Here is a 27,336-nt window from a genome sequence, read left to right on the forward strand (position 1 = left end):
TCTTATAGAAGACACTACCCATAAACTCATCTAAGTAAAGCATAATGTCCTATAAGGGTTAACACACACATTTGAAGGAGGAAGTTGCATTTGAGTATTTAGAATAAATGCCTGAAAAGTAAGATAGGAGGGTGAAAGCAATGAGAAAAAAAGCCTAGAAAGGGTGAATTTTGGCTGGAAATTGATGGCATTATATTATTCAGAAGACTGTGACTTTCTAACCTGTCAATGATGCCATATTTCTTAGTGAGCCTTCAAATAACATCATCTTTATTAACAGCTTCTACAAACCTACTAGTACGTTGTAGTTCTGCTTCAGCACTTCTGGATCCCAAATGGTCATCATCAGTCATTTCAAAGCCTTAGCTTATTTTATTTATGACTTGCTCCAATAAACACAATATTCCTACATGGAATTTAATGTGAACTTCTGTCAGTGATTACTATTCAACATGTGGCCTCTAATCTCCTCTGCACCCCACGGTACTTAATGAGCACTCACTCAACCAGAATTTATTGAGCACTTGCTACATGAATGGAACTGGGCCAGGTGCTTTACAGCAGTGTTTCTGAACTTATATTTTCTTTGACTGAATATTAATATCATCCTTCCTTTAATATCAATTGAAATTTCAAATTTTTCTTAAAAACAATAGCATTTAATGGAATAAATATATTCATAGAGCAAATTAATTTTGATCTAGAGAGGCATGAAGGCCTATCTTGGCTCACATAATGACTACAGAAAGACAAGAATGAATCTGCTTGCTTGTGAAAAGTTTTACCCTAAAATTAGGTATTCATTCAACATATATTTATCCAACCTCAAGTGTATGCTGAGCACTGACCATATTTGGGGTATATCATTCAGAGCAACATGTTAAAAAAGAAAAACAAAACTGACTTAGAGTTTTTGTTCCAGGAGGTTCAGACAGATAGCATTCACATGTATAGTAACTAAATGTATAATATATTTTAAGGTGAGAAGTACTATGGTAAAGAGTTAAGAGCTATGGGAGGGTTGGGTGGGTGTTGCTGTTTTAAAGAGGGCAGTAAACACCAGCTTTATTGAGGAGGTTACATTTGAGCAAAGAGTTGAAAGGATTCAAGGAGATACCTATGGAGGTATCAAGGGAGGAGCACTCCAAGTACAGAACACAGCCAACATGAAAGCCTTACAGTAGGAGTGGGCCAAGTGAGCAGAGGAACAGCAAGATGGCCTGACACCCTGAAGAGAGTGGGGTGAGTGTCAGCCAGAGTGGAAGAAGTGATGGTCAGAGAAGATGTTGGGGGTGGGGAGAGATTCTATATGTGTGTGTGTGTGTGTGAGAAAGAGACAAGAATCTTTAGTGAGTTACCCAAACAAAGATTACTTTTCTAATGAAGTCTGTGGTACACTTATTAGTGCAAATAATGGCCTCAAAAACACATTTGGAAGGATGCAGACAATGGAATCAAATCTTTCACAACGCTTCCCTTGAGTTCTTTTGCCACAGACGATGCAGTGGTTAATTCCAGAAATGGATATAGAGGGCCCTGCAGGGAGGCTACCTTTGTTCAAGCCCTGGCTCCATCACTTCTAGGCTAAGTTCTTTCCAGCCAGTTCCCTAACCTTTCTGTGTCTCATTTCCTCATGGAAAAAGAAACACTAGTCTTTCCATCATACTGATGTTGTGGGAATTAAGTGAGATAATATAGGTAAGACACTTGGAGGTTCTGAACCTCGAGGTGGTTGATTGCAAAAACCCCTGTCAGACACATACTAAATTCTCAGTCGATATCGCCTATTATTGTAGGTGAGAAGAGGGTTTCCTTCATGTGTTTGGCGAAAATTTTTCACTCTGATGTCAGGAAAATATCTTCTGTGGACACAATAGATGAGATTTTGTACTTTCCTTCAAATCATTTTAAAGAGCTGTGTCCTTGAGAGGCTCATCAGTCTGAGAAGATGAAGAGATGTTTTAGTACCAATTCTCAATGTTCATAGATATATTTTGGCTATAAATGGTTGAAATATATCATAATGAACAAAAGTATCGGTATTTGTCCTCAAGGTTTTTATGTTCAGTGTATTCAAAGCTTCAAAAATATGTTTTTATTTGCTGAACATAGCTACAAAATATAACTCCAAGTAGTTAGAGCAAATGATTACATTTACCTGAAATAGTTCAGTTCCTATTGACCACTAATTGTCATATAACAGAGGAACTTTGGAATTAGTTTTCAAATTTGCACAGAGGAGGGCAAACATTTTTATCTTTATTTGTTTTCAGTGTCACTGAATGACAGCTGTCACAGCAAGGCTGAAGGCCTCTTGTCAATTAGCAGGCAGAGTTTTGGTTGGCACCATGGGGTACAGAATAATGGGGGGACTTTTAAAAATTAAAGTACACCTGTAACCACACATTCAGAGAAGGCAATGGCACCCCACTCCAGTACCCTTGCCTGGAAAATCCCATGGATGGAGGAGCCTGGTGGGCTGCAGTCCATGGGGTCACTAAGAGTCGGATATGACTGAGAGACTTCACTTTCACTTTTCACTTGCATGCATTGGAGAAGGCAATGGCAACCCACTCCAGTGTTCTTGCCTTGAGAATCCCATGGATGGAGGAGCCTGGTGGGCTGCAGTCCATGGGGTCGCTAAGAGTCGGACACGACTGAGAGACTTCACTTTCACTTTTCACTTTCATTAATTGGAGAAGGCAATGGCAACACACTCCAGTGTTCTTGCCTGGAGAATCCCAGGGACGGGGGAGCCTGGTGGGCTGCCGTCTATGGGGTCTCGCAGAGTCGGACACAACTGAAGCAACTTAGAAGCAGTAGCAGCAGCAACCACACATTAATGTGTTTTTTTTTTTTCTTCTTTTTATCTTTCTTTTCCTTTTCTTTTGGAAATTCTCACCACCCTTGTAGGCAAGACTGGCTCACGGTCAGAACATGAACTATTCATTAATTTCAAACTCAACTTGTTCACTCCAGGACATTTGACACAACATTAAAGAAAAAAAAAATCAGCTTTTATAAAAGTAGTATCTTAGGTTACAGAAAGCATCAATTATTCTGCATACTGTTGAGCACAATTCCTGTTATCAGTGGAGGCATTAAATCTAAAAAACAAAAGAGAGTGATAGTCATATGCTTGAAAAATGTTGTTGATCTCTTTAGCTATATTACAAATTTGGCATTTAACTAAAATATCTTTTAAAATTTGTAATCTGAGCATTATTTCCCAAAGCAGTTAGTCTGTGAATTTTATAAGTTCACCAGTGTTAATGATTTAAATTTTCTAAATAGTCTTTTTTATTTTATAAAAACTTTCTTAGCTTTGAAAGTGAAAGCCACTCAGTAGTGTCCAACTCTTTGCAACCCCATGGACTGTAGTCCACAGAATTCTCCAGGCCAGAATATTGGAGTGGGTAGCCTTTCCCTTCTCTCCAGGGGATCTTCCCAAATCAGGGATGGAACCCAGGTTCCCACACTGCAAGCAGATTCTTTACCAGCTGAGCCACAAGGGAAGCCCAAGAATAACGGAGTGGGTAGCCTATCACTTCTCCAGCAGATCTTCCCGACCCAGGAATCAAACTGGGGTCTCCTGTATTGCAGGTGGATTTTTTTACCAACTGAGCTATCAGGGAAGACCAAACTTGAAACTGAACTACCTGAAGCCAGTGGGCTTGGATACCTGATATTATTTAGTTCAGTATTGCTTTCCTTCATGTGCAAGAAAAATGCTTTGTAAAAAAATGAATCAACCTACTAAATAAAAAACATATTTAAAATATATAATACATATGCATTTTTATTCAAATAATTTTAAGTCAAGAACACTTTGGTAAGGTTTAAGATATACAATACAGAAGAATTTCTACATTATCTCTTGTATATAATACAAACTAGGAATATACTGAAGCTTGGCATTGATCTTGATATTTTACCAAAATCAGGTATTTCAATTCTATTTTGGTCTTCAAAAGGCTGACCATCTACTTCAATGTAATTTTTATTCTATAGTCAGATACATTACTATCAGTCTAAACACAAAGTCTTTAGTGCCATAAACAACACATACCATTTGGATTTGTTAATACCTAAATATTCTTTTTTAGATATAATAAGGCTTCTACAGATAAGTTGAAGTGAACAATTTTCTGCATACTTTACACATAAAAAATTTTTCACCTAGTTGAAGTATAAATGTATATTATCATTACAAGTTGATAAATTTAAATTTATGTTAAAAACCAATTAAACCTACTAAATTTATGTTAAAAACCAATAAGGAATGCATTAGTGAGACCATTTTGTCCTGGGAACTTTTGGATTACAGATTCAATCTCCTTATGCATTACTGGTTTCTGTTCAGATGTTATATTTCTTCTTGATTCATTCTTGATAGGTTGTTTGTTTCCAAGAATTTATCCATTTCTCTTTATTATCCAATAAACTGGTATATAATTGCTCACAGTTGTCTCTTGCAATCATATTTTTATGGTATCACTTATAGTCTTTCATTTCTAATTTTGAGTCTTCTTTTTTTTGTCTTAGTTAATCTACCTTAATTTTGTGAATTTTGTTTATCTTTTCACAAAAGCAACTTAATTTTGTTGATTTTTTTCATATAGTTTTTCTATTCTATGCTCTATTTCCTTCTTTCTGCTAACTTCAGGTTTAGTTTTTTTTTTTTCCTTCCTTTTCTAGTTTTTTGAGGTATAAAATTTGTTATTTATTTAAGATCTTTCTTCTTTTTAACACTGGCATTTATAGCTACAAACCTCCCTCTTAGTACTGCTTTTGCTGAATCCTATAAGTTTTAATGGGGCTTCCCTGGTGGCTCAGTGATAAAGAATCTGTCTGCCAATGCAGGAGATGTGGGTTTGATCATCAAGTTGGGAAGATCCCCTGGAGAAGGAAATGGCAACCCACTCCAGTATTATCACCTGGGAAATCTCATGGACAGAGGACTCTGATGGGCTATTCTCCATGGGGTCACAGGAGTTGGACATGACTTAGCAACTAAACAACAACACATAAATTTTGATATGTTGTGTTTTGATTTTCATTTGTCTCAAAGCATTTTCTAATTTCCCTATGATTTCTTTTTTTACCTATTTGTTCTTCAGAAGCCAGTTATTTAATTTTGACACATTTGTGAATTTTCCATTTTCCCTCCTATTATTGATTTCTAGATTAATATTAATATCATTGTGATTGGAAAAAATACTTGGTATTATTTTTTATTACTTGGTATTAATTTTTAAAATTTTTATGAATTATTTTGTGAACTAAAATGTCATCTACCCTAGAAAATGTACCACAGGCTCTTGAGAAAAATCTGTTTTTGGTTGTTCAGTAAAATACTCTGTATATCTGTAAATCCATTTGGTCTATATATTATTCAAGAAGAATTAACACTAAGCCTTTTCCAAAAATTTGAGGAAGCAGGAACATTTTCAAGTTCATTTTGTGAGACCTGCTAGTATCCTGATGCCAAAGCCAGACTAAGATCACACAAGAAAATAAAACTACAGGCTAATATCCCTGATGAACACAAATGCAAAAGTCTTTAATAAGATACTAGTAAACTGAATTCAACACCATTTTTAATAGATCATATATAATTGCCATGTAGAATTCATCCCTGGGATGCAAAGATAGTTCAAGATATACAAATCAATTAATGTGATACATCTCAACAGAATGAAAGATGAAAGTCAGATGACCATTTTAACTGATGTAGAAAAAGCATTTGACAAAAGTTAACATTCTTTAAGTATAAAAATACTCAATAAATTGTGTATACGAGAATTTACCTCAACATAATGAAAGACTTTTGTGAAAATCCCACAGCTATCATCATAAAGTTTGTTAAAAAACTTTTCCTCTAGGATCAAGGATGACTACTCTTACCACTCCAATTAAATATAGTACTAGAAATTTTACCCAGAGCAATTAGGCATAAAAGAAATAAAAGGTGTCCAAATCAGAAAAGGAGATGTAAAATTATCTTTGTTTGGAGATGAAATGATCTTATTGCAGAAAATTCTAATCACTGCCCAAAAAATGTAAGACTAACAAATACATTCAATAAAATAGCTGAACACAAAATTAACATATGAAAGTCAGTTGCGTTTGTATACATTAAGGGCACACTAGCCAAAAAGAAAATCAAGAAGACAATCTTATTTACAGTTAAAGTGAATGAAAGTCACTCAGTCATGCCTGACTCTTTGTGACCTCATGGATTGTATAGTCTATGGAATTCTCCAGGCCAGAATACTGGAGTGGGTAGCCTTTCCGTTCCCCAGGGGATCTTCCCAACAATAGGGATAGAAGTCAGGTCTCCCACATTGCGGGCAGATTCTTTACCAGTTGAGCCACAGGGGAAGCCCAAGAATACTGGTGTGGGTAGCCTATCCCTTCTCCAGCAGATCTTCCTGACCTAGGAATCGAACCAGGAATCTCCTGCATTGCAGGAGAATTCTTTACCAACTGAGCTATCAAGGCAGCCCTTATTTACAGTAACATAAAAATAAAATACTTAAGAATAAACTCAACTAAAGTGATAAAAGATTTGTACACTGAAAACTACCGTCAACTGGTGAACAAAGCTAAAGACACAAATATTAGGTTAGTGCAAACATAATTGTGATTTTAAACCATGAATTCTAAATGATTATATTAATAATTAGGCTTAAACACATCTTTTATTAATCAAAATAGGAACCATTACAAGCAACATAATTTTGCACTGAGAAAACAGTTCGTTTATTCCTGTAGCATGTAAATCTGCGCTTTGGGATTCAAAGAACACTTGGAAAGCATTTTCTGCCTCCTGCTGGTTGTGGAAGCATTTTCCCTGCAAAAAGTTGTTGAGATGCTTGAAGTGACGGTTGGTAAGAGGCCAGGTGAATATGGTGGATGAAGCAAAACTTCCATAGTCCACTTCCTTCACGTTTTGAAGCATTGGTTGTGCAACCCGTGGTTGGACACTGTTGTGGAGAATAGTTAGACCCTTTCTATTGACCAAAGCCAGCTGTAGGCATTGAGGTTTTCAGTGCTTCTCATTTATTTGCTGCCTCTTGGCCTGGAGAATCCTGTTTACAAAGGAGCCTGGTAGGCTACAGTTCATGGGGTTGCAAAAAGTTGGACATGAATGCACGACTAACACTTTCACTTTCATCGAGTTGCTGAGCATACTTCTCAGATATAATGGTTTCACCCAGGATTCAGAGAGCTGTAGTGGTCAAGAGCAGACCACCAAACAGTGACCATGATCTTTTTTGGGGTGCAAATTTGGCTTTGGGAAGTGCTTTGGAGCTTCTTCACTGTCCAACCACTAAGCTTGTTGTCCCCAGTTGTTGCATGATATATACTTTTTGTCACACATCACAATTCAATCATGAAATGGTTCATTGTTGTTGCACAGGATAAGAGAAGACAACATTTCAAACTGATGATTTTTTTTTAAATTTTTTTTATTTTTTTTTAATCTTTGGTCAGCTCATGAGGCACCCACTGATTGAGCTTTTTCACCTTTCAAATTTGCTTCAAATGCTGATTGGCCATAAAATGGTCGACATTGAGTTCTTCAGCTATTTCTTGTATAGTTCTAAGAGAGCAGCTTCAGTTACTGCTCTCCATTGGCTGACCACTACACTGTTCATCTTCAAGGTTCTCGTCTCTTTTGCAAAACATCTTGAAGCATCACTGCACTGTATGTTTGTTAGCAGTTCCTGGGCCAAATGTGTTTTTGAGTTGTCTCCTCTGCTTTATGATCCATTTTGAACTCAAAAAGGAAAATCGTTCAAATTTGCTTTTTGCCTAACATCATTTCCATAGTATAAAGTAAATATAAAATACACAGCAAGTAATAAGTCATTAGCAAAATACCATAAGGCCAGGAAGCTGCATTAAAATGATGTATAACATAACCACATTTATTTAAGAATGTATTTCAATAACAAATAGCAAAGTTCGACAATGCAAAATCACAATTATTTTTGCACCAACCTAATACTAGGAAAGACACCCCATGTTCATGGATTGGAAGACTTAATAACTAAAATGTGTGCACCACCAAGAGTGACCCAGATTGAAAGCAATTCCTTCAAAATCTGAATGACATCTTTTAATAGAAATAGAAAAATCCATCCTAAAGTTCACATGAAATCACAAAAGTCCCTTATAACCAAAGCAATCTTAAAAATGAACAAAAATGGAAGCATTGCACTTTCTAATTTCAAAGTATATTTAAGCCCACAGTAATTAAAGCAGTATGATACAGGGATAAAACTAAACAAATAGAGTAATAGTATAGAAAGACCAGAAATAAGCCCATACACATATGGTCAACTAATTTTGACAAGGATGCTTAGAATACAAAAGGAAGTAATTTCTTCAGCAATGGTGTTCAGAAACTGGTTCAATTCAGTTCAGTTCAGACGGTCAGTCGTGTCCGACTCTTTGTGACCCCATGAACTGCAGCATACCAGGCCTCCCTGTCCATCACCAACTCCCGGAGTTCACTCAAACTCATGTTCATTGAGTCAGTGATGCCATCAGCCATCTCATCTTCTGTCATCCCCTTCTCCTCCTGCTCCCAATCTTCCCCAGCATCAGGGTCTTTTCCAATGAGTCAACTCTTCACATGAGGTGGCCAAAGCATTGGAGTTTCAGCTTTAGCATCATTCCTTCCAAAGAATACACAGGACTGATCTCCTTTAGAATGGACTGGTTGGATCTTCTTGCAGTTCAAGGGACTCTCAAGAGTCTTCTCCAACACCACAGTTCAAAAGCATCAATTCTTCAGCGCTCAACCTTCTTCACAGTCCAACTCTCACATCCATACATGACCACAGGAAAAACCATAGCCTTGATTAGATGGACCTTTGTTGGCCAAGTAATGTCTCTGCTTTTGAATATGCTGTCTAGGTTGGTTATAATTTTCCTTCCAAAGAATAAGCATCTTTTAATTTCATATCCACATGCAAAAAAATAAAACTGGACCCTTAACTCATACCATGAAAAAAATTAAATCAAAATAGACTAGAGATTTAAACATAAGAGCTAAAACTGTAAAACTCTTAGAAGAAAACACAGAGGAAAAATCTTCATGACACCAAAGAATGACTAATTGAATATGACACCAAAAACCCAAGCAACAAAAGTTAAATTAGGTAAGTGGGTTTACAGTAAGCTAAAAAGCATGGGCACAGAAAAGGAAATAATCATCAGAGTAAAAAGATAACTTAAGGGTGAAAATATTTGCAAACCATGTATCTGATAAGTGGTTGAAATCCATAGTATATAAGGCACTTCTACACTCCACAACAACAACAACAAAATAATCCAATTAAAAAATGAGCAAAGAAATTTACAGGTCATTAAAAAAAAAAGAATGACTATCAGGTTCATGAAAAGATGTTCTACATCACTAATCCTCAGAGAAATGCAAGTCAAATCCAAATAAGATATCACCTCACACCTATTAGAATGACAATTGTAATTTTTTAAAATAAGTACTGGTGATAATATGGAGAAATAGGAACTCTTATGTACTGTTGGTGGTTATGTGAGATAGTGCAACCACTATGGAAAACAGCATGAAGTATACCCTATGGAAAATTATTCAACAATGACAAGGGAGGAAATCTTGCCATTGCTGACACCATAGACATACCTTGAGAGCATTGTGCTAAGTGAAGTAAGTCAGTCTGAGAAGGAGACATGCTCTCTGGGAAGAATACTCTATTATTCAACTTATATGATGTATCTAAAAGAGTCAAATTTGAGATTTCAAAGATTGAAACATTATTAAAATGTGCTATACAATATGTTAATAATACTTTTAAAAAGTTCCAGATGGATTATTCTTTTTCAGAAAATAATATACTGAGGTGAAATCCATACAACATAAAATTGACCCTTTTAAAGTGAAAAATGGCCACATGATGCAAAGAATTGACTCATTAGAAAAGACCCTGATGCTGGGAAAGATTGAAGGCAGGAGAAGGGGATGACAGGATAAGATGGTTGATGGCATCACCAACTTGATGGACATGAGTTTGAGCAAGCTCCCCGGGGGCTGGTGATGGACAAGGAAGCCTGGTGTGCTGCAGTCCATGGGGTCGCAAAGACATGACTGAGTGACTGAACTGAACTGAAAGTGAAAAATTCAGTGATACTGATACATTTGCAAAATGTTCTACGGCCTCCACCTTTATGAAGTTCCAAAACATTTCCATTGTGCTTATGCCAAAGTAGAACTCACTAACATAGTTTTTCCCTTTTCTCTCCTCCCCTCTGACCCTGGAAACCACCCACCTGTTTTTCTGTCTCTAAAGATTTAACTATCCTTGATATTTCATATACATAGAATTCTATGATATGTGAGGGCTTCCCAGGTGGCACTAGTGGTAATGAATCAAGCTGCCAATGCAGGAGACATAAGAGAAGTGGATTCTATTCCTGGGTTGGGAAGATCCCCTGGAGGAAGGCATGGCAATCCACCCCAGTATCCTTGCTTAGAGAAGCTCATGGACAAAGGAGCCTAGCAGTCTATCTAGTCCATGGGGTTGCAAAGAATCAGACATGACTGAAGTGACTTAGCACAGATGCACAATATGTAACCTTTTGTATCTGGCTTTTTTCCTTTAGCATATGTTTTTGAAGTTTATTCACTTTGTAGCATGCATCAGTGCTTCCTTTACTTTGATGACTGAATAATAGTCCATTGAACAATTTGCTGATGCATTCATTTTTGATGGACATTTGTTCAGTTTCCATCTTTTAGCTATTGTGAATATAACTGCCATAAACATACAAGTAGGTGTACTTGTTTGGGTACCTGTGGATATATAATAGTGTAATTATGGGTTCATGTGGTCTTTGGATGTTTAACGTCTTGAGGAACTGCCAAAATGTTTTCCACAATGTTGAACAATTTTACAGGATTGCCTTCACTACATGAAGATTCGACATCCCTACATCCCTGCCAAACTTACTATTTTCTGGTCTTCTGATTTTTAGTCATCCTAGTGTGACTGAAGGAAATGGCAACCCACTCCAGAGTTCTTGCCTGGAGAATCCCAGGGACGGGGAAGCCTGGTGGGCTGCCGTCTATGGGGTCGCAGAGAGTCGGATACGACTGAAGTGACTTAGCAGCAGCAGTGTGACTGAAGCACTACTCCCTTGTGATTTTTATTTGCATTTTTCTAATAGTGAATAGCTTTTACTATTTTTTTTCCTTGAGAACACTGCCCTTCCTCTGGCACCACTGACATCATACTTACAGCACTAGGATCTCCCACTTCACTCCATCATAGAAATGCTCCTGTGCATCCCCTTAGGATGATGTCCTCTGACCTGGAATCCATGGAAGCCACAGGGCCTGCCTTTGTCTCTTTTTCCAGGTTTGTCTGGGGTGCCTGATGTCCCCTCACTGTCCTCAAATGGTATCACGTGACTCCAGACTTCACTCACATGACCCTCTGCTATCAGGAGGATGGTGAAGTTCTCATCTACCTCTTTCTGATTACCTACAAATTGAACTTTCCAGGAGGCTCTATCCTTATAAACCTGGGTGATTTATGTGACTTTCTCCCTGATTTGCAATGTCCGCACGCAGAAGCACCTGGTGCCCCCAAGCAGGCTCCAAGTCACCACAGCCTACCAGCCTGAGGGTCACCACTGCCGCCATCTTGCAGGCTGACCTTTGACCTTGCATACTGATGTTTGGAGCAGGCCAAAGGACAGATACAGTATAGACCTAACAGAAGCAGAAGATATTAAGAGGTGTCAAGAATACATAGAACTGATGCAAATGTTTTCTTTTTAATGGCTGAGTAATACTCCATTGTGTATATGTACCACAGCTTTCTTACCCATTCATCTGCCTATGGACATCTAGGTTGCTTCCATGTCCTGGCTATTATAAACAGTGCTGCTCAGCCATTAAAAAGAAAACATTTGCATCAGTTCTAATGAGGTGGATGAAACTGGAGCCTATTATACAGAGTGAAGTAAGCCAGAAAGAAAAACACCAATACAGTATAATAATGCATGTATATGGAATTCAGAAAGATGGTAACAATAACCCTGTGTATGAGACAGCAAAAGAGACACTGATGTATAGAACAGTCTTATGGATTCTATGGGAGAGGGAGAGGGTGGGAAGATTTGGGAGAATGGCATTGAAACATGTAAAATATCATGTATGAAACGAGATGCCAGTCCAGGTTCGATGCACGACACTGGATGCTTGGGGCTAGTGCACTGGGACGACCCAGAGGGATGGTATGGGGAGGGAGGAGGGAGGAGGGTTCAGGATGGGGAACACATGTATACCTGTGGCAGATTCATTTTGATATTTGGCAAAACTAATACAATTATGTAAAGTTTAAAAATAAAATAAAATTTAAAAAAATACATAGAAGAACTGTACAAAAAAGAGCTTCACAACCAAGATAATCATGGTTGTATGATCACTCACCTAGAGCCAGACATCCTGGAATGTGAAGTCAAGTGGACCTTAGAAAGCATCACTACGAACAAAGCTAGTGGAGGTGATGGAATTCCAGTGGAGCTATTTCAAATCCTGAAAGATGATGTTGTGAAAGTGCTGCACTCAATATGCGAGCAAATTTGGAAAACTCAGCAGTGGCCACAGGACTGGAAAAGGTCAGTTTTCATTCCAATCCCAAAGAAAGGCAATGCCAAAGAATGCTCAAACTACTGCACAATTGCACTCATCTCACATGCCAGTAAAGTAGTGCTCAAAATTCTCCAAGCCAGGCTTCAGCAGTATGTGAACCGTGAACTTCCAGATGTTCAAGCTGGTTTTAGAAAAGGCAGAGGAACCAGAGATCAAATTGCCAACATCTGCTGGATCATCAAAAAAGCAAGAGAGTTCCAGAAAAACATCTATTTCTGCTTTATTGACTATGCCAAAGCCTTTGACTGTGTGGATCACAATAAACTGTGGGAAATTCTGAAAGAGATGGGAATACCAGACCACCTGACCTGCCTCTTGAGAAACCTCTATGCAGGTCAGGAAGCAACAGTTAGAACTGGACATGGAACAACAGACTGGTTCCAAACAGGAAAAGGAGTACGTCAAGGCTGTATATTGTCACCCTGCTTATTTAACTTATATGCAGAGTCCATCATGAGAAACGCTGGGCTGGAAGATGCACAAGCTGGAATCAAGATTGCCGGGAGAAATATCAATAACCTCAGATATGCAGATGACACCACCCTTATGGCAGAAAGTGAAGAGGAACTCAAAAGCCTCTTGATGAAAGTGAAAGTGGAGAGTGAAAAAGTTGGCTTAAAGCTCAACATTCAGAAAACGAAGATCATGGCATCCGGTCCCATCACTTCATGGGAAATAGATGGGGAAACAGTGGAAACAGTGTTAGACTTTATTTTTGGGGGCTCCAAAATCACTGCAGATAGTGACTGCAGCCATGAAATTAAAAGATGCTTACTCCTTGGAAGGAAAGTTATGACCAACCTAGATAGCATATTGAAAAGCAGAGACATTACTTGGCTGACAAAGGTCCGTCTAGTCAAGGCTCTGGTTTTTCCTGTGGTCATGTATGGATGTGAGAGTTGAACTGTGAAGAAAGCTGAGCACCGAAGAATTGATGCTTTTGAACTGTGATGTTGGAGAAGACTCTTGAGAGTCCCTTGGACTGCAAGGAGATCCAACCAGTCCATTCTGAAGGAGATCAGTCCTGGGTGTTCATTGGAAGGAATGATGCTAAAGCTGAAACTCCAGTACTTTGGCCACCTCATGCGAAGAGTTGACTCATTGGAAAAGACTCTGATGCTGGGAGAGATTGGGGGCAAGAGAAGAAGGGGACGACAGAGGATGAGATGGCTGGATGGCATCACGACTCAATGGATGTGAGTTTGAGTGAACTCTGGGTGTTGGCGATGGACAGGGAGGCCTGGTGTGCTGCAATTCATGGGGTTGCAAGGAGCCGGACACGGCTGAGCGACTGAACTGAACTGAACTGAACTGATGCATGCTCACTGTGTTTTTTCATTGTGCTTTTCAGGCATTCCCATATCTCCTTTGGGAAAATATATGCTCAAGTCTCTTTCTTCTTAAATTGAGTAGTTTGTCTTTTTGTTGTTGACTAGTAAGTTTTCTTTATGTGTTCTAGATACTGAAACCTTATCAGAAATGTAATTGGTATATAATTTTCTCCAGTTCTCTAAGTTTTCTTTCATCATCTTGATAATGTCTTTTGACACATTAAAGTTTTTAATGTGTTATCTCTGTATTCTTTTGTTGCTTGGGCTTTCTTTGTCATTTCTAAAGAATCCATTACCAAGTCTTATGTCTTAAAGATTTTCATCTATATTTTCTCCTGTGTTTTATGGTTTTAGCTGTTGTATCTAGCTCATTTATCCATTCTGAGATTATTTTTGTATATGGTAAAATGTTGGGTCTAATTTTATTCTTTTTAATGTTGATATACATTTTTCCCAACACCATTGGTAAAAGAGACTCTTCTTTCCCATATAGTCATCTTGGGCCACATCAGAAATCAGCAGAGGGAATGGCAACCCACTCCAGTATTCTTGCCTGGAAAACCACATGCACAGAGCAGCCTGGTGGACTACAGTCCATGGGGTCTCAAAAGAGTCAGACACGCCTGAGCAGCTATCACTTTCACTTTCATAGATGTATAGGTTTACTTATGGATTCTCACTCTAGTCCATTGATCTATATGTTTATGTGTGTCATTGCCACGCTATTTTGGTTACTATAGCTTAGTAGAAAGTTTTGAGGTTGGGAAATTTGAAACCTCTGACTTTGTTCTCCATTTTCAAGATTGTTGGCTACTTAGAGCCCTGTTAAATTTCATATAATTTTAAGCACTGGATTTTCCAAATTTTCAAAAAAGGCCATTAGAGTTTGGACAAAGATTTCAATAAATCTGGAGATCATTTGATATCTTAACAAAATTAAGTCTTCCAATCTATGAAAAGGGGGTGCCATACCACTTATTTAAATCTTTAATTTGTTTTAGCAGCATTTCAAAATGTTTAATATGTATATCTTGTACCTCCTTGGTTAAAGTATTTCCTAGGTATTTTATTATTTCTTAAATTATGAAAAAATATACATAACACTTTAACCATATTTATCATACAATTTAGTGGCATTAAATATAGACAGTAATCACCACTGTCCATCTTGTGAATTTTTCATAACCTCGATCATATACTCTATACCATTAAACAATGATTTTCTATTAGCCCATCCTCTCCTCACTGAATGGTCTTGGCACTTGAAGCATTTTGCTAGGACTGCCGTAAATTGTGAGGTCACTATACCTAATATTTTGACAGCCTTTTCTCCCTGTGTGTTCACATGGCTTTCCCTCTGAACCTGTGTCCAAATTATCTTTTCTCATAAACACGCTACTCATAGAAGGTTAGGGCCCACTCTAATGACCTAATATTAATTTAATTACCCTTCCATTATGTTTGCTATTTAACACACTGGGGGTTAGGAGTTCAGCTTCTGAATTCTGGGAAGGTATAATTGGACCCATAAGTTGCAACCTAGAAAAAAGTAATTTGATGACAAATGCAAATGTTTATTTGTTATTGTTGTTCAGTTGCTAAGTCATGTCAATTCTGTGACCCCATGGACTGCAGCATGTCAGTCTCACCTGTCCTTCACTATCACCTGGAGTTTGCTCAAACTCATGTCCATTGAGTCAATAATGTTATCTAACCATCTCTTCCTCTGCTGCCTCCTCCTTTGCCTTCAGTCTTTTCTTGCATCAGAACAAGGTCTTTTCCAATGAATCAGTTCTTCACATCAGGTGGCCAAAGTATTAGAGCTTCAGTATCAATTCTTTCAATGAATATTCAGGTTTGATTTCCTTTAGGATTGACTGATTTGATCTCCTTGCAGTCCAAGGGATTTTCAAGAGTCTTCTCCAGCACCATAATTCAAAAGTGTCAGTTCTTTAGTGCCCAGTCTTCTTTATGGACCAACTCTCACATCTGTACATGACAACTGGAAGAACCATAGCTTTGACTATACAGAATTTTGTCAACAAAGTGATGTCTTTGCTTTTTAATACAATGTCTAAGTTTGTCTCTATCTTCTACAATTGTTCTACTTATCTGTTTTCATGTCAGAACCATATTGTTTTATTTACTGTATTTGTGTTAGAAGTTTTGAAATCAGGAAATGTGGGGTTTCCAAATTCTTCTCTGATTCTGGCTATTCAGGGTCCCCTGATATTCTGCATGAACTTTAGAATGAATTTTTCTACTTCTGGAAAAAAAAATCCACACTGTTAGGATTTTGATAGAGATTGTATTCAATCTGTAGATCACTTTGAGCAATATGGCCATCTTAAAAATATTAAATTTTGCAGTCTATGAATCTTTATTTTTGTCTCCATTTTTTTTTTCTTCAATGCTTTTAGATTTCAGTGTACAAGTCTTTCACTTCTTTGGTTGGATTTATTCCAAGGTATTTTATTCTTTGGATACTAATTTAAATGAAATAATTTTAATAATTTAGATTTTAATAATTTCTTTTTCAGAATGCTTGTTGTTAGTTGCTTTTTAAATAATTGATTTTGGAATGTGGATTGTGAATGCTGCAACTTTGCTGAATTAGTTATTAGCTCTACAGTTTTTTTTTTTTTTTAACTGTTGCTGAATCTTTTGAGTTTTCTACATATAAGACTATTACTATTTTTGCAGAGATAATTTTACCTCTTTCTTTACCATTTGGATGACTTTTTTTGGGCTTCCCTGGTAGCTCAGTTGGTAAAGAATCCACCTGCAATGCAGGAGACCCAAGTTAGATTCCTGGGTCAGGGAGATCTGCTGGAGAAGGGATAGGCTACCCATTCCAGTATTCTTGGAGTTCACTTGTGGCTCAGCTGGTAAAGAATCCACCCACAGTGTTGGAGACCTGGGTTTGATTCCTGGGTTGGGAAGATCCCCTGGAGAAGGGAAAGGCTAACCACTTCAGTATGCTGGCCTGGAGAATTCCAAGGAGGTCCCAAAGAGTTGGACAGGGCTGAGTGAGTTTCACTTTCACTTTGTTACCTTCTGTAGTATAATTACTCTGGCTAGAGCTTCCAGTACTGTGTTGAATAGAAGTGGCAAAAGCAGGCATCCTTGCTTGTTCCTGGTCTTAGGGAAAAAACACTTTCTGTTTTTCACCTTTAAGTATGATATTAGCTTGTCTTATTCATTTATTTATTTTTTACCATATAGTCTTTATTAAGTTAAGGAAGTTTCCATCTATCTCAAGTACATAGAATGTATTTATTATGAATGGATATTAGGTTTTATCAAGTGTTTTTCCTACATCAATTGAGATCATCAGATTATTTCCCCCTTCATTTCACTGCTTTATTACATTAAGTGTATAATAAATGTACATTACATCGGTTGATTTTCATGTATTGAACCTTCCTTACATCCCAAGAATAAATCTCACCTGGATATACTATATAATACTTGCAACATCCTGTTTGCCTGTTTTTGTTGAGTTATTTTTCATCTATATGTATGAGATATTGTTCTGGAATTACTTTTCTTGTGCTGTCTTTAACTGGTTTTGATGTAAGGGTATGATTTAGGAAGTGTTTTTGCCTTTCCTATTTTTTGAAAGAGTTTGAAAAGTAATAGTATTTTTTTTTTAATTGGAATGTAATTGCTTCACAATATGCCAGCAAATTTGGAAAACTCAGCAGTGGCCACAGGACTGGAAAAGGTCTGTTTTCATTCCAATCCCAAAGAAAGGCAATGCCAAAGAATGGTCAAACTACCACACAATTGCACTCTTCTCACATGCTAGTAAGGTAATGCTCAAAATTCTCCAAGCCAGGCTTCAGCAATATGTGAACCATGAACTTCCTGATGTTCAAGCTGGTTTTAGAAAAGGCAGAGGAACCAGAGATCAAATTGCCAGCATCCGCTGGATCATAGAAAAAGCAAGAGAGCTCCAGAAAAACATCTATTTCTGCTTTATTGACTACGCCAAAGCCTTTGACTGTGTGGATCACAATAAACTGTGGGAAATTCTGAAAGAGATGGGAATACCAGACCACCTGATCTGCCTCTTGAGAAATTTGTATGCAGGTCAGGAAGCAACAGTTAGAACTGGACATGGAACAACAGACTGGTTCCAAATAGGACAAGGAGTTCGCCAAGGCTGTATATTGTCACCCTGCTTATTTAACTTCTATGCAGAGTACATCATGAGAAATGCTGGACTGGAATAAACACAACCTGGAATCAAGATTGCCAGGAGAGATATCAATAATCTCAGATATGCAGATGATACCACCCTTAAGGCAGAAAGTGAAGAGGAACTCAAAAGCCTCTTGATGAAAGTGAAAGTGGAGAGTGAAAAAGTTGGCTTAAAGCTCAACATTCAGAAAACGAATATCATGGCATCCGGTCCCACCACTTCATGGGAAATAGATGGGGAAACAGTGGAAACAGTGTCAGACTTTATTTTTCTGGGCTCCAAAATCACTACAGATGGTGACTACAACCATGAAATTAAAAGACACTTACTCCTTGGAAGGAAAGTTATGACCAACCTAGATAGCATATTCAAAAGCAGAGACATTATTTTGCCAGCAAAGGTTAGTCTAGTCAAGGCTATGGTTTTTCCTGTGGTCATGTATGGATGTGAGAGTTGGACTGTGAAGAAGGCTGAGCACCGAAGAACTGATGCTTTTGAACGTGGTGTTGGAGAAGACTCTTGAGAGTCCCTTGGACTGCAAGGAGATCCAACCAGTCCTTTCTGAAGGAGATCAGCCCTGGGATTTCTTTGGAAGGAATGAAGCTAAAGCTGAAACTCCAGTATTTTGGCCACATCATGCGAAGAGTTGACTCATTGGAAAAGACTCGGATGCTGGGAGGGATTGGGGGCAAGAGGAGAAGGGGACGACAGAGGATGAGATGGCTGGATGGCATCACTGACTCGATGGACATGAGTCTGGGTGAACTCCGGGAGTTGATGATGGACTGGGAGGCCTGGTGTGCTGCGATTCATGGGGTCGCAAAGAGTTGGACACGACTGAGTGGCTAATCTGATCTGATCTGATCTGAATTGCTTTACAATGTTGTGTTGGTTTCTGTTCTACAACAGTGTGAATCAGTCATAAGTATACATATATCTCCTTCCTCTTGAGCCTCTCTCCCACCCCTGCCTTTCCACCCCTTGAAGTTATCAAAGAGCACCAGGTTGAGCTCCTGTGTTATACAGCAAGAGAAGTATTAGTTTAATTCCTTTTTAAATTATGTTAAATGTCATCAATGCCGCCATTGGGTCAGTGTATTTCTTTGGAGGCTTTTGATTATTGACTTAATCTCTTTGTTTGTTAAAAGTTTATTTAGATTTTCTATTTGTTCTTAAGTCAGTTTTGGTGTTTTATATATTTCTACAAACTTTTCCATTTAATATATGTTTTTTAACTTGGTATATAATTATTCATAGTATTCTCTAGTAATCCTTTTAATTTCTGTAAAGTTGGTAGTAATGTCCCAGTTTTCACATCTGACTTTAGGTGTTTGTATCTTCTAATTTTTCTTAGTCTGTGTAGGTAATGGTTGGTTAATATTGTTGATCTTCCCAAAGGACCAACTTTTGATTTCAGTTACTATTGTTTTTATATTCTTTAGTTTGAACATAACTTTCTAAATGTAGCAATATACACAGATAATTTTGCATACCCTATTTTCCCAAATAAACTCCTAGACTTTCCTCCCAGAGTTTTGGTAATCACCAGACTTAATTAGGACAGACAAACTCAGTAATTTAAAATAAAGTCTATTCAAGTCCATCTGGAATCAAGAAACCAAGATCCCACATTGGAAATTTCAAGATAGTATCTTCAAGACCACTATCAAGCTGAAGAAGGTGGCCAGGGGCAAGTGAAAACACCACGAAACTTTCTTATTATTTTTAATTTTTCTTCTTGATTCAGCATTCACTTGATTGCTATAAACTTTTATTTTCCAGAGTTCTGACCAAGTAGATTCTGATTATTGCTTATTTTTAATCTTTTTGTGAAGGAACAAGAGTTTGGAGCTTCCTACTCCATCAGTTTGCTGAGCTCATACTTCCAGATTTATCTTTAATCTTGGAAGCTAATTCTATGAGAGTAATAATCAGTTTTGGCTTCAGTGTCCAGCTAGTTTAAAAAACTAGGATTTTTTTTTCGACATTTGGCAAAAATATGTATTCACTGTACCTAAATATGAACATTGTAAGCTATTCATTCTTGCCATAGACTTTATTTATCCCTATTTTTCTGAAACATAAATATTAGAAGTATTAATAAGGTTGTGTAGCTTACATTTTGGAGAAATTAATGTTATTGTTCTTGACTTGACTATCTGCAATGTTTACTCATTTCTGAACCCTAAGAAGCAAACTTTCTTAAAAGTTTTATAACTAGGATCTGCCATTTAGCACACAGCTCAATTTAATGATGTCCAAAGTCAGATTAAAATGCCCTTAATTTGACAACATACTCATTTCCAGCATAGAGATTTTAAGAAGAATGTTTTAAAATGGAAAATGTTATAAAAATAATCTCCTTGAGTTCAAACCCAATATAGCTACTAAGACCTACAAGCAAGAAACAGTCTGTCTTTTAACTTGGTTATACTTACAGACAAAAAACCCCACCTTATTTGAATTTATAATATATAGCAGCATTCTAAAATTAAACTGTAGCAGTACTCCCATTCTTCAGAGTTAACAGACAGGTCCTGCCTCTTATTAAGTTGATTTGGACTTGAATAATTCCTTACTCATCTCTTTTATTTCTTCACTATCATGCATGCATTTACATCAAGCAATAAGTATGTTTTTATACAAGTATATATTTCAGTGATACCCAAATAAATTTCATTACAATATAGAGTATACTTGTTTCAACTGAAAATACGTTCTCCATCAAATAAACCAGATAGGTTTCTAGGCCATTGTACTTGTCCTCTGACTCCTCTTTCCATCTGCCACCATAGAAAAGCCTTGACTCTACAGGATGGGAACATAACATTATTACATCTCTTTCTACTTCAAAGACAACTTATATGCTTTTAAGATCCTGAAACTATAAAATATTAGTGCCCCTAATCCCTTAGGAAATGAATGATCATTTGCAACACCTTAACTTAAAGACTAAGAAACTGAGGATCTGTGAGGTGTGTTGACTTTTCCAGGGTCACATAATGAGTCAGCATAATGAGAACATGAAGGATTAAATGCTGAAATGAATACTGTAGATAACAGTTACACAAAAGGCAGAAATGGAAAGGATTTGAATTATTTGAAGGCTAGTGAATATTACACAGCACTTAAACTTTCACAGCACAGAAAAATATAGGAAAGCATTTAAAATAGGGACACCACAATCCATAAAAAGGTATGGGTAGCTTGTTTTCAACCAAGACCTACTTGGCATAGAAAGTATATCTTGGGAAAGGTAAGGAATTAACACCCATTAGTATACAAATCTCTGTTTTGTGCAACATCTGTTTTCTCATTGTTAAAATCAATCCAAGAAACTAGTGCCATTAAGTCTGTCTAACTCTGATTTCCATGTGACTTCCACCATTGCACACTGAGTTCCAAGAGGTTGAGCAACAGAGTTATTAAATCAATCTACATTTGGGGAGGGGGGATTCAAAGACAGTGTCCAGCAGGTAGTTTTAATGCTGAGGCAAGCGATAAGCTGTTCAGGACAACCATGCCATGGTTAACTTCTATGACATTTAAAAAATTTTGCTTTCATTATAAATACTTGCAGTCTTATAAAAAAGGACAGTGAAAGTGTTAGTGAAAGTGAAAGTGTTAGTCGCTCAGTTGTGTCCGACAATTTGCAACCCCATGGACTGTAGCCGATCAGGCTCCCCTGACCATGGAATTCCCCAGGCAAGAATACTAGAATGGATAGCTATTTCCTTCTCCAGAGGATCTTCCCAACCCAGGGATTGAACCCACCTCTCCTGCATTGCAGACAGATTGTTTTACCATCTTCGTAGTGTAAATACTTTGAGTAGGACTTCCAGTACTATGTTGAATAGAAGTGGCAAAAGCAGGCATCCTTGCTCGTTTCCAATATTAGGGAAAAGAAACTTTCTGTTTTTCACCTTTAAGTATATTACCTTTTTTTTTTTTTTTTTTTTTTAACCGTATGATCTTTATTAAGTTTAGGAAGTTTCCATCTACCTCAGGCATGTCCATCCATAATAAGTACATTCATATTCATAGTAAGCACATTCACATTCATAATAAAAAAGGACAGAGATTAATATAAAAATAACTCAAGTTCACCACTCTGACTTAGAAATGTTAATGTTTATCTGTATTTGTTTCATGTTATTTTTGTTTGTAGGAATAGAAGTTTCAGGTGCTGTTGAAGCTGTTCTTCCTTCCATTTCTCCAGAAGTAACCATTTTACTGAGGTTGGTGTGTGCCCTTCTGTAGTGGTTTTATTCTTTGCAATATATATTTATGTCTATAAAAATGTCTATCCTCCTGCAATGTGGGACACCTGGGTTTGATCTCTGGGTTGAGAAGATCCCTTGGAGAAGGGAAGGGCTACCCACTCCAGTATTCTGGCCTAGAGAATTCCATGAACAGATGGGGCTATGGTCTCTTATACTGTACTGATGGGCTACAGTCCATGGGGTTGCAAAGAGTTGGATATGACTGAGAGACTTTCACTTTTATTTATTTTTTTTAATCTAGTTCATTTTATGTGCTTTTAAAATGTTCTTGACTGACATTGTACAATATGCCCTTTTGCAGCTTTTCAAAGTGTTATGTTTGTGACACATCAATGTTGATATACTTATATATAATTTATTTATCTGTGGTTCATTTAACTTGTTATTTTAAACTGATGGGTTGAGAGAATAGCAACAACTTAATTATTTTTCCTCCACTGGTAGGCATTTTAATTTCCTATAATTATTTCTTATTATCAACAGTTCTAAAAAGAACACTGTGTTACATGTCTCCTTGTGCAAATGTTTGAGAATCTAAGGTAGCTAACAGTGACATTATTGTATTATAAGCTGCTGCTGCTGCTGCTGTCCAACTCTGTGCGACCCCACAGACGGCAGCCCAACAGGCTCCTCTGTCCCTGGGATTCTCCAGGCAAGAATACTGGAGTGGGTTGCCATTTCCTTCTCCAATGCATGAAAGTGAAAAGTGAAAGTGAAGTTGCTCAGTTGTGTCCGACTTTTAGCCACCACATGGGCTGTAGCCTACCAGGCTCCTTGGTTCATTGGATTCTCCAGGCAAGAGTACTGGAGTGGGTTGCCATTGCCTTCTCTGTGGATTATAAGGTATGTACTTAAAATTTATGAGATATTGCTTCAAGTCTCTCCAAAATGGCTGTGCCTTTTGAATGCCATGCTAAACAAGTATTCGTATGTACTTGTCAAATATGACAGCTACTTGTGCTCCAGATCATCATTCAGAGCCTGGCAGAAGACAAGTCACATTTTCCAGCTGGAAAGGATACTGTGTTCTCTGCCATCCTTGGTTTTTTTTCCTGTCTGAACAATGCAACTACTTACGTTAGAGCACTCTTTTGTTGTTGCTGTTCAGTAACCTAGTCATGTCCGACTCTTCATGACCCCATGGACTGCAGCAGGTCAGACTTGCCTGTCCCTCCCCATCTCCCAGAGTTTGCCCAAGTTCATGTCCATTGCATCAGTGATGTCATCCAACCATCTCATCCTCTGCTGCTCTCTTCTCCTTCTGCCTTCAGTCTGTCCCAGCATCAGAGTCTTTTCCAATGAGTCAGCTGTTTTAATCAGGTAGCCAAAGTATTGGAGCTTCAACTTCAGCAACAGTCCTTCCAATGAGCATTCAGGGTTGATTTCCTCCAAAATTGACTGGTTTGATCTTCTTGCTTTCCAAGGGACTCTCAAGAGTCTTCTCCAGCACCACCATTTGAAAACATCAATTCTTTGTTGCTCTACCTTCTTCATGGTCCAGCTCTCACAACCTTATGTGACTATTGGAAAGACCACAGCCTCGACTATACTGACCTTTGTCAGTGATGTCTTTGATTTTTAACAAACTGTCTATGTTTGTCATGGCTTTCCTGCCAAGAAGCAATTGTTTTCTAATTTCAAGGCTATAGTCACCATTTGCAGTGATTTTAGAAACCAAGAAGAAGAAATTGTACAGGAGACAGGGATCAAGACCATTCCCATAGAAAAGAAATGCAAAAAAGCAAAATGGCTGTCTGGGGAGGCCTTACAAATAGCTGTGAAAAGAAGAGAAGTGAAAAGCAAAGGAGAAAAGGAAAGATATAAACATCTGAATGCAGAGTTCCAAAGAATAGCAAGAAGAGAAAAGAAAGCCTTCTTCAGTGATCAGTGCAAAGAAATAGAGGAAAACAACAGAATGGGAAAGACTAGGGATCTCTTCAAGAAAATCAGAGATACCAAAGGAACATTTCATGCAAAGATGGGCTCGATAAAGGACAGAAATGGTATGGACCTAACAGAAGCAGAAGATATTAAGAAGAGATGGCAAGAATACACTGAAGAACTGTACAAAAAAGATCTTCATGACCCAGATAATCACAACGGTGTGATCACTGACCTAGAGCCAGACATCCTGGAATATGAAGTCAAGTGGGCCTTAGAAAGCATCACTACGAACAAAGCTAGTGGAGGTGATGGAATTCCAGTTGAACTATTCCAAATCCTTAAAGATGATGCTGTGAAAGTGCCGCACTCAATATGCCAGCAAATTTGGAAAACTCAGCAGTGGCCACAGGACTGGAAAAGGTCACTTTTCATTCCAATCCCAAAGAAAGGCAATGCCAAAGAATGCTCAAACTACCGCACAATTGCACTCATCTCACACGCTAGTAAAGTAATGCTCAAAATTCTCCAAGCCAGGCTTCAGCAATATGTGAACTGTGAACTTCCTGATGTTCAAGCTGGTTTTAGAAAAGGCAGAGGAACCAGAGATCAAATTGCCAACATCCGCTGGATCATGGAAAAAGCAAGACAGTTCCAGAAATACATCTATTTCTGTTTTATTGAATATGCCAAAGCCTTTGACTGTGTGGATCACAATCAACTGTGGAAAACTCTGAAAGAGATAGTAATATCAGACCACCTGATCTGCCTCTTGAGAAATGTATGCAGGTCAGGAAGCAACAGTTAGAACTGGACATGGAACAACAGACTGGTTCCAAATAGGAAAAGGAGTTCGTCAAGGCTGTATATTGTCACCCTGTTTATTTAACTTATATGCAGAGTACATCATGAGAAACGCTGGACTGGAAGAGACACAAACTGGAATCAAGATTGCTGGGAGAAATATCAATAACCTAAGATATGCAGATGACACCACCCTTATGGCAGAAAGTGAAGAGGAACTCAAAGCCTCTTGATGAAAGTGAAAGTGGAGAGTGAAAAAGTTGGCTTAAAGCTCAACATTCAGAAAACGAAGATTATGGCATCCGGTCCCACCACTTCATGGGAAATAGATGGGGAAACAGTGGAAACAGTGCCAGACTTTATTTTTCTGGGCTCCAAAATCACTACAGATGGTGACTGCAGCCATGAAATTAATAGATGCTTACTCCTTGGAAGGAAAGTTATGACCAACCTAGATAGCATATTCAAAAGCAGACACATTACTTTGCCAACAAAGGTTCATCTAGTAAAGGCTATGGTTTTTCCTGTGGTCATGTATGGATGTGAGAGTTGGACTGTGAAGAAGGCTGAATGCCGAAGAATTGATGCTTTTGAAGTGTGGTGTTGGAGTAGACTCTTGAGAGTCCTTTGGACTGCAAGGAGATCCAACCTGTCCATTCTGAAGGAGATCAGCCCTGGGATTTCTTTGGAAGGAATGATGCTAAAGCTGAAACTCCAGTACTTTGGCCACCTCATGCAAAGAGTTGACTCATTGGAAAAGACTCTGATGCTGGGAGGGATTGGGGGCAGGAGGAGAAGCAGACGACAGAGGATGAGATGGCTGGATGGCATCGCTGACTCGATGGACATGAGTCTCAGTGAACTCCGGGAGTTGGTGATGGACAGGGAGGCCTGGTGTGCTGTGATTCATGGGGTCGCAATGAATTGGACACGACTGAGCGACTGATCTGATCTGATCCAGTAAGTCTGTATCTTTCCTATAGGTACTTTTAATCTACAGCAGATTAACATGCAAATAAAGTAACTGTATGTCCTGTTTTATTTGGTTGTTTTGTATCACTTCTGTCTTTCTTTTGCTGCACTGGATCTTTATTGTGGTGTATGGACTTTCTCTTGGCTCTGGAACACTTGCTCTCTAGTATGGCTCATGGGCTTAGTTGCCCCACAGGATGTGGGATCTTAGTTCCTCGACCAGGGATTGAACCAGAGTTTGCTGCATTAGAAGGTGAACTCTTAACCACTGGACTACCAGGGAAGTCCTCCTCAGTTCCATTTTTTAAAAAGTCATTATAGTTTAATAACTGCAAGTCTTTGCTGCCTATTTCATTGAATAATAGATATTCATCATAAGGCCTACAAGTACTCTGTTTGTAAGACACTTGTTTCCAATGGTTTTGTCTTGGCACATAATGCTCCAGTAAATATTTTGTGCATAAATCTTGGTCTTCTTTTTAGATTGCTTCTTCATTCATTATGTGTATATTGTATTTATTATGTGCCAGAGACTGTTCTTAGTGCTTTCAATATATTGGTAACAAGTATTGAGAGGGGATGCTGGGATTTCAGATATCCTAAATGTTTCAGTGTTCTTCGTGAATATTGGCAAATGTGAGCCCATAGTTTAAAGTTACAGATGATCTTCAAGCACCAAACATTTTGAGGGTTGGTCTTTGATCTGTGGGAAATTGAGATACCAAGCCTCATCTTTTCTTTTCTCCAGAGGTCAAAATATTAGAAGACACTTTAAAAACAAAAAACAAACAAACAAAAAAAACCTGTTGGCCAAATAAAGTGTAGTCACCAGCTTTACTGAGATACCAGTAGTATCAACTTTACTGAGATAAAATAACTGCAGAGCATAACTGTAACCTGAGGTTCAGATTGCCTATTTCTAGTCCCAACCCATTGAAAGAACATGCCCAAGAAGAGGCTTCTGAGGAAGCTGGATCAGAAAGCAGGGATCCCTCCCTAGCCTAAGGATAGGCCAGAAGGTAAGAAGGACCGTGGCAGTTCCACTTACCCATGAAACAGGTACCAGAAGATGGGGTGAAACTTGTGCACAGAAATCCTGTGTATTCTTAAGTAGGGTCCTGGGCATGTCAGGCTCTCCCCGCCAGA

Source organism: Bos indicus, chromosome 2 (genome assembly GCF_029378745.1).
Source record: "Bos indicus isolate NIAB-ARS_2022 breed Sahiwal x Tharparkar chromosome 2, NIAB-ARS_B.indTharparkar_mat_pri_1.0, whole genome shotgun sequence".
In the NCBI taxonomy this organism is placed as follows: Eukaryota; Metazoa; Chordata; class Mammalia; order Artiodactyla; family Bovidae; genus Bos; species Bos indicus.